General features: G+C 39.5%; 1 long non-coding RNA gene across 1 annotated transcript; it reads left to right on the top strand.

The window, feature by feature from the left end:
- The first annotated feature begins 8,652 nt into the window (after positions 1–8,652).
- Positions 8,653–9,781, top strand: LOC121805443. Its single transcript, XR_006051480.1, has 3 exons — positions 8,653–8,693; positions 9,115–9,311; positions 9,446–9,781. It is a non-coding gene; the product is annotated as an uncharacterized LOC121805443 (long non-coding RNA).
- Positions 9,782–12,797: the final 3,016 nt, after the last annotated feature.

Here is a 12,797-nt window from a genome sequence, read left to right as displayed (position 1 = left end):
ATTAGAAATGCCCCCATGTGTATTTGGTCTCCATACATCGTTGCGAACTATATTTTGATGTATAGCATTTTCTATTAGGGTACTATACATAATGTCTTGTGTATAAGTTGTATAATTAAATTACGGCTGAGTAATATTGAGAGCTTCTAACTTTCTTCTTCGCAGAATGTAAAGCTTTAAGAGAATTTTAGTTTTTCCTTGATTGTTTCATGATTTGTTTATACGGGAAAATCGGGTTTATGGGGCACTTTACACTAAAGATTACGTAAATGTACCCATTTTGTTATCTATTCCAAAAATGGGAAAAACGCCAACCACATTGGCGTTTCTATTAGTAAAAACGCCAACCTCATTGGCGTTTATCTTCGCGTCGTATTGGAGGTGTATTTTCGCCAAATACAGCGACGGGAAAAAACGCCAATGAAGTTGGCGTGTATACCAGGTAAAACGCCAATGTAGTTGGCGTGTTTAATTAATAAAAACGCCACTGAGGTTGGCGTGTTATGCTTAAAAACGCCAATTTGAGCGGCGTGTTTCTGTTGAACCATATCCTTATCAGATCTCCCCCAACATCGCGACCCTAAACACTTTCCCTCCCCAAAACGCGAAAACCCTTCCCAAACGCATAAAAACCTTTCGCTCGGGTCGACCCGGTGGTGGATTTAAGCGTGGATATTTTGAATTTGGCTAATTCTTTCAACCATTAGTCCTTCTAATCGGTTAGTATATCAAATTTTAGACTCATTCTTCTAAACATTAGTCTTCCAATATTTGATTGATTGTTGTGATAATATATATTGTAGTGTAATTAATATAATAGTTTGACCAATTATTATGGGTACACTAATATTTTGATGGATTATTATGATAGTATATATTTTAATGGAAATATTTTGACCAATTGTTATGCTATTATATGTTATAGTATATTTTATGGATTGTTATGATAATACATATTGTAGTGTATTTAATAGAATTATTTTGTCAATTTTTTGGCTGACTCTACATAATGATGAATGTAAAAATAATACATATTTATTTGTGTTTTACATTATTGCAGATAGTATGACGTGGTGTGTCAATTTATATTGGGGTGGAAAGATAATTCCCGGAGCAGTTATTTCGTATGATCCTCCTTTTGCTAAAGGATTCATTATGTTGGATGAAACAATTTCGTACGATAACCTTGTGGAAAAAATTTGTGAAAGGATGGGGATAAGCATATATGAAAACAATATTCAAATAATATGGAAACGTACTATATGCTTTGGATCCGGAGTCACGTTTATAGGTGTTCAACTAGAAGAAGTATGCATGCAACTAATGTTTAGTGAGAGTATGGTTATTGGAGGTGTAATTGAATTATATGTTGAGTATTCGGCAATTACTCAACATCATAGTCATCATGTCATAAGTTATGATGCTGGTACGTCAACGAGAGCCCAAGAACCATATTTTGCTGCAACACAAGATTTTGATGTTGGTACGTCTACGAGAGCCGAAGAACCATATTTAGCTGCAACACAAGATTTTGAAGCTGGAGGCGTGCATTTAGGGGATCGTGACAATTGTGATGTGGTGGAGGACATAATAGGTCCTGATAAAGCCGACTTTCTTGATCCACAATCACCTTATAATTCTGAAGATTCCGACACGGTTAGTACAGACTCAGATGGTGATCCGTCGGATGATGAACAATTTGTTGCTTCAAGACCATCCATTCCACTTGGAGAAACAGCAGTTGGAGAAACATCAGTTGGTGGAAGGGCAGTTGGAGGAAGAGTAGTTCCACAGTTCCCACAGCCTGGAATCAACTACTTTCGCACCTTACCAGGTCCATATGATAGTTTTGATCCCAAAAACTTTGAGCGTGATGATCCCAGTGTGCATTATTGGAGTGAAAAGGATCCTACCAATGTCGGTTTGCATACTAAATTTAGAACGAAGTTGGAATTGAAGGCAGCTGTGACTCATTGGCATTTGGAAAAAATCCGACAATATACAGTTGTTGAAAGTAAAGGAAAGAGATGGCATGCAGTTTGTAAGTGGCCACAGGGAAATCCGAAAGATAAGTCCTTACCGCCATGTTTGTGGGAGTGCCGAGCAACACTGAGGAAGCATGATGAACACTGGCAAATTAGAGTGTTCAGCACTGCTCATACTTGCATGGGGGATCGTAACTATAATGGTCACGCTAATCTTTCGTCGGGTATGATAGCGTTGAGTGTTCGCCATCAGATAGAAAACGATCCTTGCTACAAGGTAAAAGCAATTGTGGCGGATATTGAAAATAGATTTCATGTCAAAGTTAGTTACAAGAAAGCATGGTATGCTCGGAGGACAGCGATTGAGCTTGTATACGGTGGATGGGAGTGGTCGTTCAAAGTTTTACCAGCTTATTTGAATGAAGTGCAAAGACAAAATCCTGGCACAATTGTGGAATGGATGCACGATGACATATTAAGCAATGGTATGAACAAGGTATTCAAGTACGTATTCTGGGCTTTTGGACCAGCTGTGGAGGCTTTTCAACTATGCAAACCAGTTTTAACGGTTGATGGAACTCATCTACGTGGACGATGTCGAGGTAAAATTCTTATTGCCGTTGGATTTGATGCTAATAAGAAATGTTTGCCTGTTGCATATGCCATTGTTGATGAGGAAACCAAAGAAAGTTGGAATTGGTTTATGGAACGCATTAGACTTCATGTAGCAAAGCATGAAATATGTGTCATATCTGATAGGCATGTGGGAATCATAGATGCAATGAATTCTCCCATATGGAAAGAAGAACCCAATGTGGGTCATCACAGATTTTGCTTGGTACATGTTAGAAAGAATGTTTTGCAGAATCACAAAGGTATCATGGTCAAAAGACTTGTTTGGAAAATTGGTATTGCTACCAAGAAGCGCAAGTTTAAGATCAGACGTCGTTTACTTCGAAACGTCAACAACGAGGCTTTGCAGTACCTTGATGCCGTGGAGTTAGAAAAATGGAATCTGGCGTATGACAAACACAAAAGATGGGGTGAGGTTTCCACTAATATGGTGGAATCTTACAACAATGTGTTGAGAGGCGCAAGACAACTCCCAATTAAAGCTTGCATTGATATGATATTCTGGAGGACAATAGAATGGTTCAATGACCGGTCAATTGCATCAACACAGTGTGCCACACCACTTACCCCGTGGGCGCATGAAAAGGTGTGCAAAAATGATGCAAAAGGTCAATTGCATAATGTGAGAGCACCAAACACAATTGCAGGGCATTATGTGGTTCGAACAAAGCGTCGAATTGGTGGAAAGGGCGCTAATAAGTGGAAGGTAAAGTACTTGGACTCGCACTGCAAATGTCAAAAGTGGCAGATGTGGAGACTTCCATGTTCACATGCAGCGGCAGTTGCGCGTTTTAGAAACGACAACATGCTGTCGCTTGTTGATCCCGTATACCGCACAAGTGTTTGGGTACACCAATATTCTACGGTGTTCAATCCACCCAGACACCAAGATTATTGGGCCGTGCCTGAATGGACTTTGCAATGTTCACGAGCTCAGTTAATGCCTAAAAGTCGCGGTCGATACCGTACTACTAGGATTCCTAATCAGATGGATGTCCGTGAAGCTGACCAGCCACGAGCCCGACGCCGATGTAAACATTGCCGTCAACCAGGTCACGACAGGCGCAACTGCCCGAATGCTCATTCAAGGATGGATACTCAGTTGGTAGATGATGCCGCTGACGATTTTTTGCATCCACCTCCACCAAGGATGGATAATCAGTTGATAGATGATGCCGCTGACGATTCTTTGCCTCCACCTCCACCAAGATATGCAGTTCGAGGTCGTCATTCTGTCAGTCACACTGATGATGTCGATCACGATTTTATGCCTCCACCTCCACCAAGATCTGCAGTTCGAGGTCGTCACTCTGTCAGCCACACTGGTGGTACAGGCGAACACATCGGTCTCAGTGATGTCCCACATTCTCCACCTCGGTTTTCTGTGCGAGACGAATATTTTGGGGTTGATTTAGAGAATGTCGTTGTGCGAGAGACTCCTCCGTCTAGACTCTCAACCGCCAGAATCGGGAAGGGGATCCGTAGCTTTTTTACGCGGAAAAGGCGAGACAATTGAACGTATGCATTGTGTAATATTGGATTTCTGTATTTAGCAAGATTTGGACTAATGTATAGGGTAATATTTGTATGTACTTATATATTGAATAATGATGAAATGATTAAAAACTCTTAGCTGTGGGAGCGTTTTTTTATAGGACACGCCGATGTGAGTGGCGTGTTTGAAGAGACGCCTACTTAATTGGCGTCTTTTCACTTTAAAACGCCAACGTGAATGGCGTGTTATTACTGAAACACGCCAACGGGACTGGCGTGTTTGTTCAGAATGTCCGCTTTCGGCGTAGAAAAAACGAGCAACGAAAAAACTAACTTAAAAACGCCAATGGCGTTGGCGTTTTTAAATAACACGCCAACGGCAATGGCGTCTTATTAAAAACGCCTCAGCCGCCTGCTCGGCACCTCAGCCGCCTGCTCGGCACCTCGGCCGCTGGCTCGGCATCTCGGCCGCCTGCTCGGCACCTCGGCTGCTGGCTCGGCACCTCGGCCGCTGGCTCGGCATCTCGGCCGCCTGCTCGGCACCTCGGCCGCCTGCTCGGCACCTCGGCCCCCTGCCCCTGCTCGGCACCTCGGGAATGTCCGCATTCGTCGTAGACAAAACGGGCAAAATATAAACTAACTTAAAAACGCCAACGGGAATGGCGTTTTTAAATAACACGCCAACGGGAATGGCGTCTTATTAAAAACGCCAACGGGAATGGCGTGTTTGTTCAGAATGTCCGCATTCGTCGTAGACAAAACGGGCAAAAATATAAACTAACTTAAAAACGCCAATAGCATTGGCGTTTTTCACAAAGACTTACATTCACAAAAGCGCCAATATCTCTTTATTTGCCTGTTTTCATTTTCATTTCTACTAGGAAATAATAATTCAGACATCCAAATACTTAATCATAAAGACTTAAAATCAATGAGTTCAAATCAAATGAAAAAACATCAATATCAAATTACAGTAATATCAAGAGTTCAAATTAGTTCAATCGTCACGACGTTTCCGCATAAACAGACGCCGTATCCCCTTCCCAATAGTAGATGTAGATCTAGGGATCCTTGAGGGAGGAGTATCTTGAACAACAGCGTTCTCAAGATCCTCCTGCACAGACGACCGCGGTGGAGAAGCGGGGACATCACTGAGGCCAATATCTTCTCCGGTACCACCGGTATGGCTAATAGAATGACGGCCTCGAAGTGCAGAGCTCGGTGGAGGTGGGTCCTCAAAATCGTCATCGGAGTCGTGTACGAACTGAGATGACGACTCTCCGCGGACGGTTTTCTGCTTGGTTCGTCGTTTTGCCTTTTGCCTTATGGGTACGTCCACGTCCATTGCAGAGCGCTGCGAAGGAGGGTAGTCCATCAGCTGAGGCTCCCCGGATATCTGCAGTCCTTCTTCAACCATCCTCGAAATGGTTTCCATATCCGGACAGAAATGTCCTGTCGCAGCTCGACCACTTAGATAGTGACGTATTTTGTGAAGCGTCTCCACCTACAATTTTTCAAAGTTAAGTACATATCATAATATGAATTTGAATAAGTAATCAGGGTTTAGTTAAGTATGAATAATGTACCGTAAAGTTATGAGAAGATGCGGTTTCGTGGAATCCCTCTTCAGCATGCACGCCGGGTTTGGTTAAATACACCACAGTGATCTGGCGAAACCAATTCATATATTCTTCCGTTGCAACAGGCTCAGTACTGTCCTCCAGATCAGTCCATATCGTAAAGTGTCTGTTGTCCCACTCCTGTATATAATTGGCGTGCCATTGAACCCAATTCCGACCAGCTTTTCCACGGCGATCCTGTTTCAAAAAATCAGAACCGTGGAACCGGGGGAGATCCGGGATATACGGTTGGACAATCCCGAATTGGCGCAACACTCGGTGTGGCAGGTGTGGCTCAGCCAGATTCCAACAAATAAGCGTTGTGATCGACATCCATATAGGACGACCGGCATCACAACTTTCCGGCAACTCCCGGTGGAGATAAGGCCTCCAAATAAACTACATGTGATACAAATTTTTCAAAATAATTTCCATAAAAACAAAAAACAAAAAACCAAAAACATTTTATAAATATATGAAGTACCTGATTAGGATGCATCATGGAGAACTGATCTCGGAAATTTTCAACACAATGTCCGGGTGCTTTTACATATGACGTCGGGCCATTCCATCTAAAAAATTTAAATTATGAGCGAAGAACACGAAAATTGATGAACATTAAGTTTAAAAACGCAATTAATGAACAACTTACGCGCTTGCACATGGTAGATAGTCTGTATGCACGGGATCTAGCATCCTCGGTCTAATATTTGGGATTCTCTCCCAAGTCCAAAGTTGTAATAGAGTTAAGGCTCCCCCTACATCCGTCCTCTGACCAACGGCCGCTTCACACAAATTGTGGTACAAGCAAGCAAGCGTCGCCCCACCCCAGCTATATGTAGAACACCGTTCTATATCCATGAAAAAGTGTAGGTAGAAGAACGGAATTTTATTTCCGGTGGCGTTGGGGATCATCAGACCACCAAGTAATAGCAGACAATAGATACGAGCCCGCTGAGCATATATGTAGTGTTCGTGGTCATTAGACAGCTCAATCCTCAATTGGCGCGATAAGCTCGTCTGCTTAAAAGCCATTTCCTTCAACTCGGATGCTTCCGGTATGAATCCTAGAAAATCCATACACCTGTCCGTCCAATATCCCGCGTCCGTCGGGGGGATGTAAGTTGTCAGAGCCTCTCCATCAACTTTCAGGCCCCATAAGACCTCCACGTCTTCCAGTGTCACAGTCGCTTCACCGACTGGAAAGTGAAACGTGTGAGTCTCTGGCCTCCAACGTTCAATCAGAGCTGTGATAAGATGGTGGTCAATTTCTTTTGGTTTACCACACCTTAACATACCCCCAAACCCCATCTGGTCCACTATTGTCAAGACATGTTGCTGGATGGGAACATCCCAAATTTTTCCTTCAAATCGTCGGCAGCGTACATCTTCGGATGGAACTCCTGCCCATATGTTGTTAGAGACGTGTTGTCTCTGAAAATATAATACAGATGGATCCGCAGGACCACATGCAAGCCGACGACGAGAGGTTGAAGATGATGCCATAATTTACCTACATAATTCAAATTCAACAATAACCAACCATAACATTTAATCCAATTTCATAAACCAAATTCAACAATAACCAACCATAAACCATTTCAATAATTAGATACAATTTAATCCAATATCACAAAATTGAACACCAACATCAAATAAGCAAGTTACACAACATTGCACATTCAAAATCATAAACCAATTCACCTACACAAAATTAACAATTTCAATTAACAATTCGCCCAACCTACCAATTTCAATTTTGCCTAACCTAAACAAATTTAACAATCTAAACTAATCAACCAAAACCCACATAAATCAAAACAATTTGCCCAATTTTTTAGCTATAAAAACCCTAGGGTTTAGGCTTATAATCAAATTTATACACAAATTAACTTAAACCCAACACAATCCAACATAATAATCAACAATAATATCATTCAACCAATCCAAAATGCATAATATTTCTACTCAATTCACAACCCATTACAAACCCTAGCTATCCACCAATTACTATAATTATGTAAAAGGAAAGCATACTAACCGAATAAAATAGATGAATTTGGGGGAGAATAGCACCGATTGATGAATGTAGGCCGAAATCACGGAGAGAAGGCGCGCAGCTGGAGAAATCGCGAAGGCTGTGTGTTGTGAGGTTTTCGCGATTTGGGGGAGGAACGCCTGGTATATCAGTCTGATTAAACACGCCACTCAGAATGGCGTTTTTCATGATTAAGTAAATACGCCACTCCGGTTGGCGTCTTTTACAAAACGTCAATATGTTCGGCGTTTCAACAAAGAAAACACGCCATTTACAAATGCGTTTTTTTATTTATACACGCCAACCAAGTTGGCGTGTTTAATCGTAATTACAATCCGAGAGCATACACCCAAAATACGGCACAAGTATAAAACGCCATCATCGTTGGCGTATTTACCTTAAAACACGCCAATGACGTTGGCGTATTTACTAATAAAAACGCCAATGTGGTTGGCGTTTTTCCCATTTGTGGAATAGATAACAAAATGGGTACATTTACGTAATATTTAGTGTAAACTCCCCCACAAACCCGATTTTCCCTTGTTTATACCTTGTTTCTGAAGGAATCATTACCTGGTTGCAAATGAATTTGGACGGCCTACCACAAGAATTTGCGCAGTGACTCCTCTAAAGGAGTAGCTGACGAGGATGAATATCATGCATACTTAATTATTAGTTTGGAAAATCGTACAATGGTATGCTGTTGTTCACCTTTTCCTTCCGAAGAAGATAACATTTGGAAATTAATCACTATCTGTTGTATAAAACTCTTAATGCCTTGACGTGTTATTTTCTTACAGTTGTATTCTGTTCTTGTTTTACTCTACATGTATTGCAAACTGCTAATAATCTTGAGGAGCTAACTGAAAATGTGGACTATTACGACCAAGGAACTACAGTTGCTGCAGGAAATTTATTTGGAAGGTGTGTTTCTTAGTCTACCGATAAGCCATCATATAACATCTTTCTGGTATGTGTGTGCGCGCATGTGTTATAAGGAGGGGGTTGGAGGTTCTGGAAGAAATTAGTCCTTTTTCTGGAAGGAGGTGAAAAATGGTTCTGCTAAAGACTAAATTATGCAGGGGGTTCAAATTACTTATTGTCAGCTGTTTTTTAACAGCACACAAATATTCTTTATTAGGAGATTTGATGGTGAGAAGTTCTCTTCTTTATAAGATTATGAGAGGGAGAGTGTTTAGGCACCTTGGTGCATCAAACATTTCTGTGACATTAGTTTGAAAATCTTTCCTAGCTTTTGAATGCTTATGTAGAAAAAGTTATCTTAGCACAATACCTTGATGGAAATTCTAATAAGTGACTATGTTTCATGCTAATATTCAAACAGACGTCGAGTTATTCAAGTATTTGCTCGTGGTGCTCGGATACTTGATGGTGCTTTTATGACTCAAGATTTGAGCTTAAAATCTTCTAATACAGAGATGACTGCAGCTTCTGATGGGGCAACTGTGTCCTCAGTTTCCATAGCTGATCCTTATGTGTTGCTGAGAATGACTGATGGAAGCATTCAGCTTCTTGTTGGAGGTATGTCTGGACAAAGTTTATAGAGTTTCAGAGACACATTTATGGATACAACCAGATATTTTTACTTATTTCCAAGAATCGTATGGTACACTTAACCTTTCTTGACATGCTGGTTGATGATTCTTTTGTTCCAGATCCATCCACCTGCTCTGTTTGAGTCATCAATCCACCAGTATCTTAAAACTCTGATAAGTTGGTATTAGCTTGCACTCTCTATCATGATAAAGGTCCCGAATCATGGATTTGTAAGACAAGTACTGATGCTGCCTGGCTTTCTACTGGGATTAGTGAGGCTATTGATGTGGCTGATGGTTCAACACATGAATGGTGACGTGTACTGCGTTCTATGCTATGACAATGGAGATCTGGAGATATTTGATGTACCTAACTTTAACAGTGTTTTCTTGGTCGATAAATTTGTATTTGGAAGGAGCCACATCTTAGATACATTTTCCATGGCACAGCAAATAATCATATAAACCTCACTGTCCAACTTGAATTTGATCTTCGTTTAATTTATCTCCTTCGACTTTTCTTTGCTCCTCATTATCAGTTTGATGAAACATGCTCATCTGGTAGCAATTGCTGTTCTCTTCAATTAGAAATATGGTTTTGAGCATTAACTTCATATGCATCTCAATGAAGAGAAAGACATTGGATTATTAGATTATATGTGAAAATCTGATCAATGACAAACAAGAATTGATAATGATAAATAGCTTCTACAACATAGCTAAACCCTATAACCGTAAGTCATTTTTCCTAAATCACATCTATAATCATCCCATTCTCTGATGTGAAAATCATTGTGTGAGTTGGATTGTCACAAAAGATCTTCCTTGATGGTCTTGACCTAGTTTCACGCAATTGCTTTTCTGACATCTCAGTTATAGTCCCAGAGGCGAAAAACATTCTTCTGAGGCACTTCTATCAACAGGCCGAAGAGAAGGTTAGCACCTATCATAGTGTTTCCCTCATACCAACTGAAAAATCTCAAGACATATTAATCTATTTCATGATTTGTAGTTGCAGATGAGTGCAAAGAGAGCATTGTCCGATAATCCGATGCCGGAGCGTGCATCGAAGCTTCCTAGGGCTTCTGCTTCTGATAATGTGTAATGTGAGCTTCACAAAAATTGTGAATATATCAGTCCCTGCAGGCGCTAATATAGAGTGCTGAAAAGCTCATAACCATGTTTGCTTGTTGTATACTTACATAAGCCTTCAAAGGGTGTATATTTTGAGTATCTTCTAAATTTATATAGCCCTCTGTCCGTGAAATGTTGTCAATCTTTGCCATTTCGGTCCGTCTGCAAAATACTGTCCACTTTGTTTTTTGTTTTTTTTGGTAAATGGAGCAAATGTATTACTTTATTATACATTTCGATCAAGTAAAAGATTGGTTGTGTATGAAAATTTGTTTAATTTGGACAATGGGAATGCGTGACTGCAGTCGCAACATATCTAATCATAGATTTCGGATTAAAAAACCACACCTATATAATATAGCCCTTGTGTTTACATGTATATGTTTGTAAAATTGAATTCAATCCTGATGGTTATGTAGAATGAAAATCTTAATTTTTTGCACGATTGAAAACAAATGCCTTTTTCTCTTCTTTTTGCATTCAAGCCATAATTTTCAAATTTATCATACACAATCATTAATTAATCTTAATAAATCACTAAATGACGCAAATAAGCTAATCCTTCTGACTTTTACTTGCCTCGTCCATAAAATCAAACGTCACTTAATAGTACTTAAACCCTTGAAGGGATCCAAAGATGGGCTTCTCTACTAGGGGACGTTCATAAGATGATAAAATAAATCGATACTAGTATTCCCCTATAGATATCTCATGACTGATGCGGGTTTTAAGAAATTGTTTGACTTGTTCAAAAAAGTTCGGTATAAAAAATTAGTGGAACGTGAGTCTTATATTTATATATTAGTTTTATAAGAGCACTCACAAATCACAATAGCGCCAATAAACTTGACCGCTGCACTCGGCGACTTTATTGGAACTATTGCAAGCGACCGCCAAAAAATTAGACGCGGCGGCCGACCTGAGGATCAGCAGCCGCTGGGTCTCGGTTGTCTGGAACAAGGGTTGGTTGGCGCTGTTGCGGGCAGTGGCAGAGCTGTTAGGGAGTTTAAAGAAAAAACGTGAACAAAACAGATATCCTGAAATGCGTGAAACACTTTCAAATCAAATCAATTTGGCGGTTCTACCAATATTTGATCGGATACAATTCAGGTTTCGAAGATATTCGTATGTTAATTATCTATCTTACTCTGAACCGAAAATTGATCAATAATGAGGTTGAAACGAAATATCGCTTCTCTTCACGAAGAGTTGCGTCTCTTCGTTTTGGGTAACCGAATTTAACCGATTTTCAAAGGGTTTCTAAAATTGCAAATTAGTCCTTCGACTATCACAAAATAATTTTTCGGATGAATTTTCTGTACAACAACTTTAATGGAAATAAAGCCAGGGGCTCTGCCCCTTGGACCTCGCAACTCGGGGGCGCTGCCCCCGAACCCCCGTCTAGTCATAACGAATTCAAATAAGTGTACACTTCGCACTTCCAACTTATTTGATGTCTCATTATGATCACGTTGATCAAATCAAGTTTATCCAATTACACTAAAATATCCAACAGGAGCCACGGTGGGGCCAGGGAGGCCCTTGGGCCCTTCAGCCATTCGAATATTTCCTATATATATATATATTATATGTATAATAGGATGAATATGTGTATGCCTAGCTAAGTTGGGTTTGATGGCAGTTTTTAGACAGGCCTTCCTGGGATCATTCTCCTCTCCGTATATTGTTTTCTTAATTTCCTGTTTCTCTTGGATTCTTGAGGTTTTTAGATTTTCTTAATAATTTTGTTAATTTTCTGTTATACGTAGAAGCTAACAATTTTATGTAAACGGTTTTATTTTTTATTTAGTATAAAAAATAATTTTCATAATTTAGGACTGAAAACTATTTCTTTAGTTCTATGAATAAATAAAAATATGTAATATAATATTATTTAAAATCAATTTCAAGGATATGTTCTTTATAAACACATAATTATAATGATATGCTCTTTGATTCCGTAAATACATAAAAATATAAATTAGTAAAATTAATTTCAATATTATGCTTTTTATAATAAAAAAATATTGTTTTTAAGTATTTTGATGTCGACATTAACATTGTCATTATATCTCTAATTTCTAATCCTCTAATTATTTATCGCATTATCTATCTCTTTCCACGTCATTGACACTGAAAACAATTACTCCCTCTATTCCATAGCAGTTAAGTCATTTTGCTACGTTTTATAGTAGTGGAGTCATTTCCGTTTTTATTAAAAGTCAACACATATCTTCTCACTAATTTTTCTCTTTCTCTCTCTTACTTTATTCTCTCTACTTTTTTCTTCTCTACTTTATTTAAAGTCAACACATTTCTTCCTACTTTTTTTATTTAA

The sequence above is a fragment of the Salvia splendens genome, chromosome 5 (assembly GCF_004379255.2).
Source record: "Salvia splendens isolate huo1 chromosome 5, SspV2, whole genome shotgun sequence".
Taxonomy (NCBI): Eukaryota; Viridiplantae; Streptophyta; class Magnoliopsida; order Lamiales; family Lamiaceae; genus Salvia; species Salvia splendens.
Note: the sequence above shows the minus strand (reverse complement) of the source record. Positions and strands in the feature narration are given on the sequence as shown.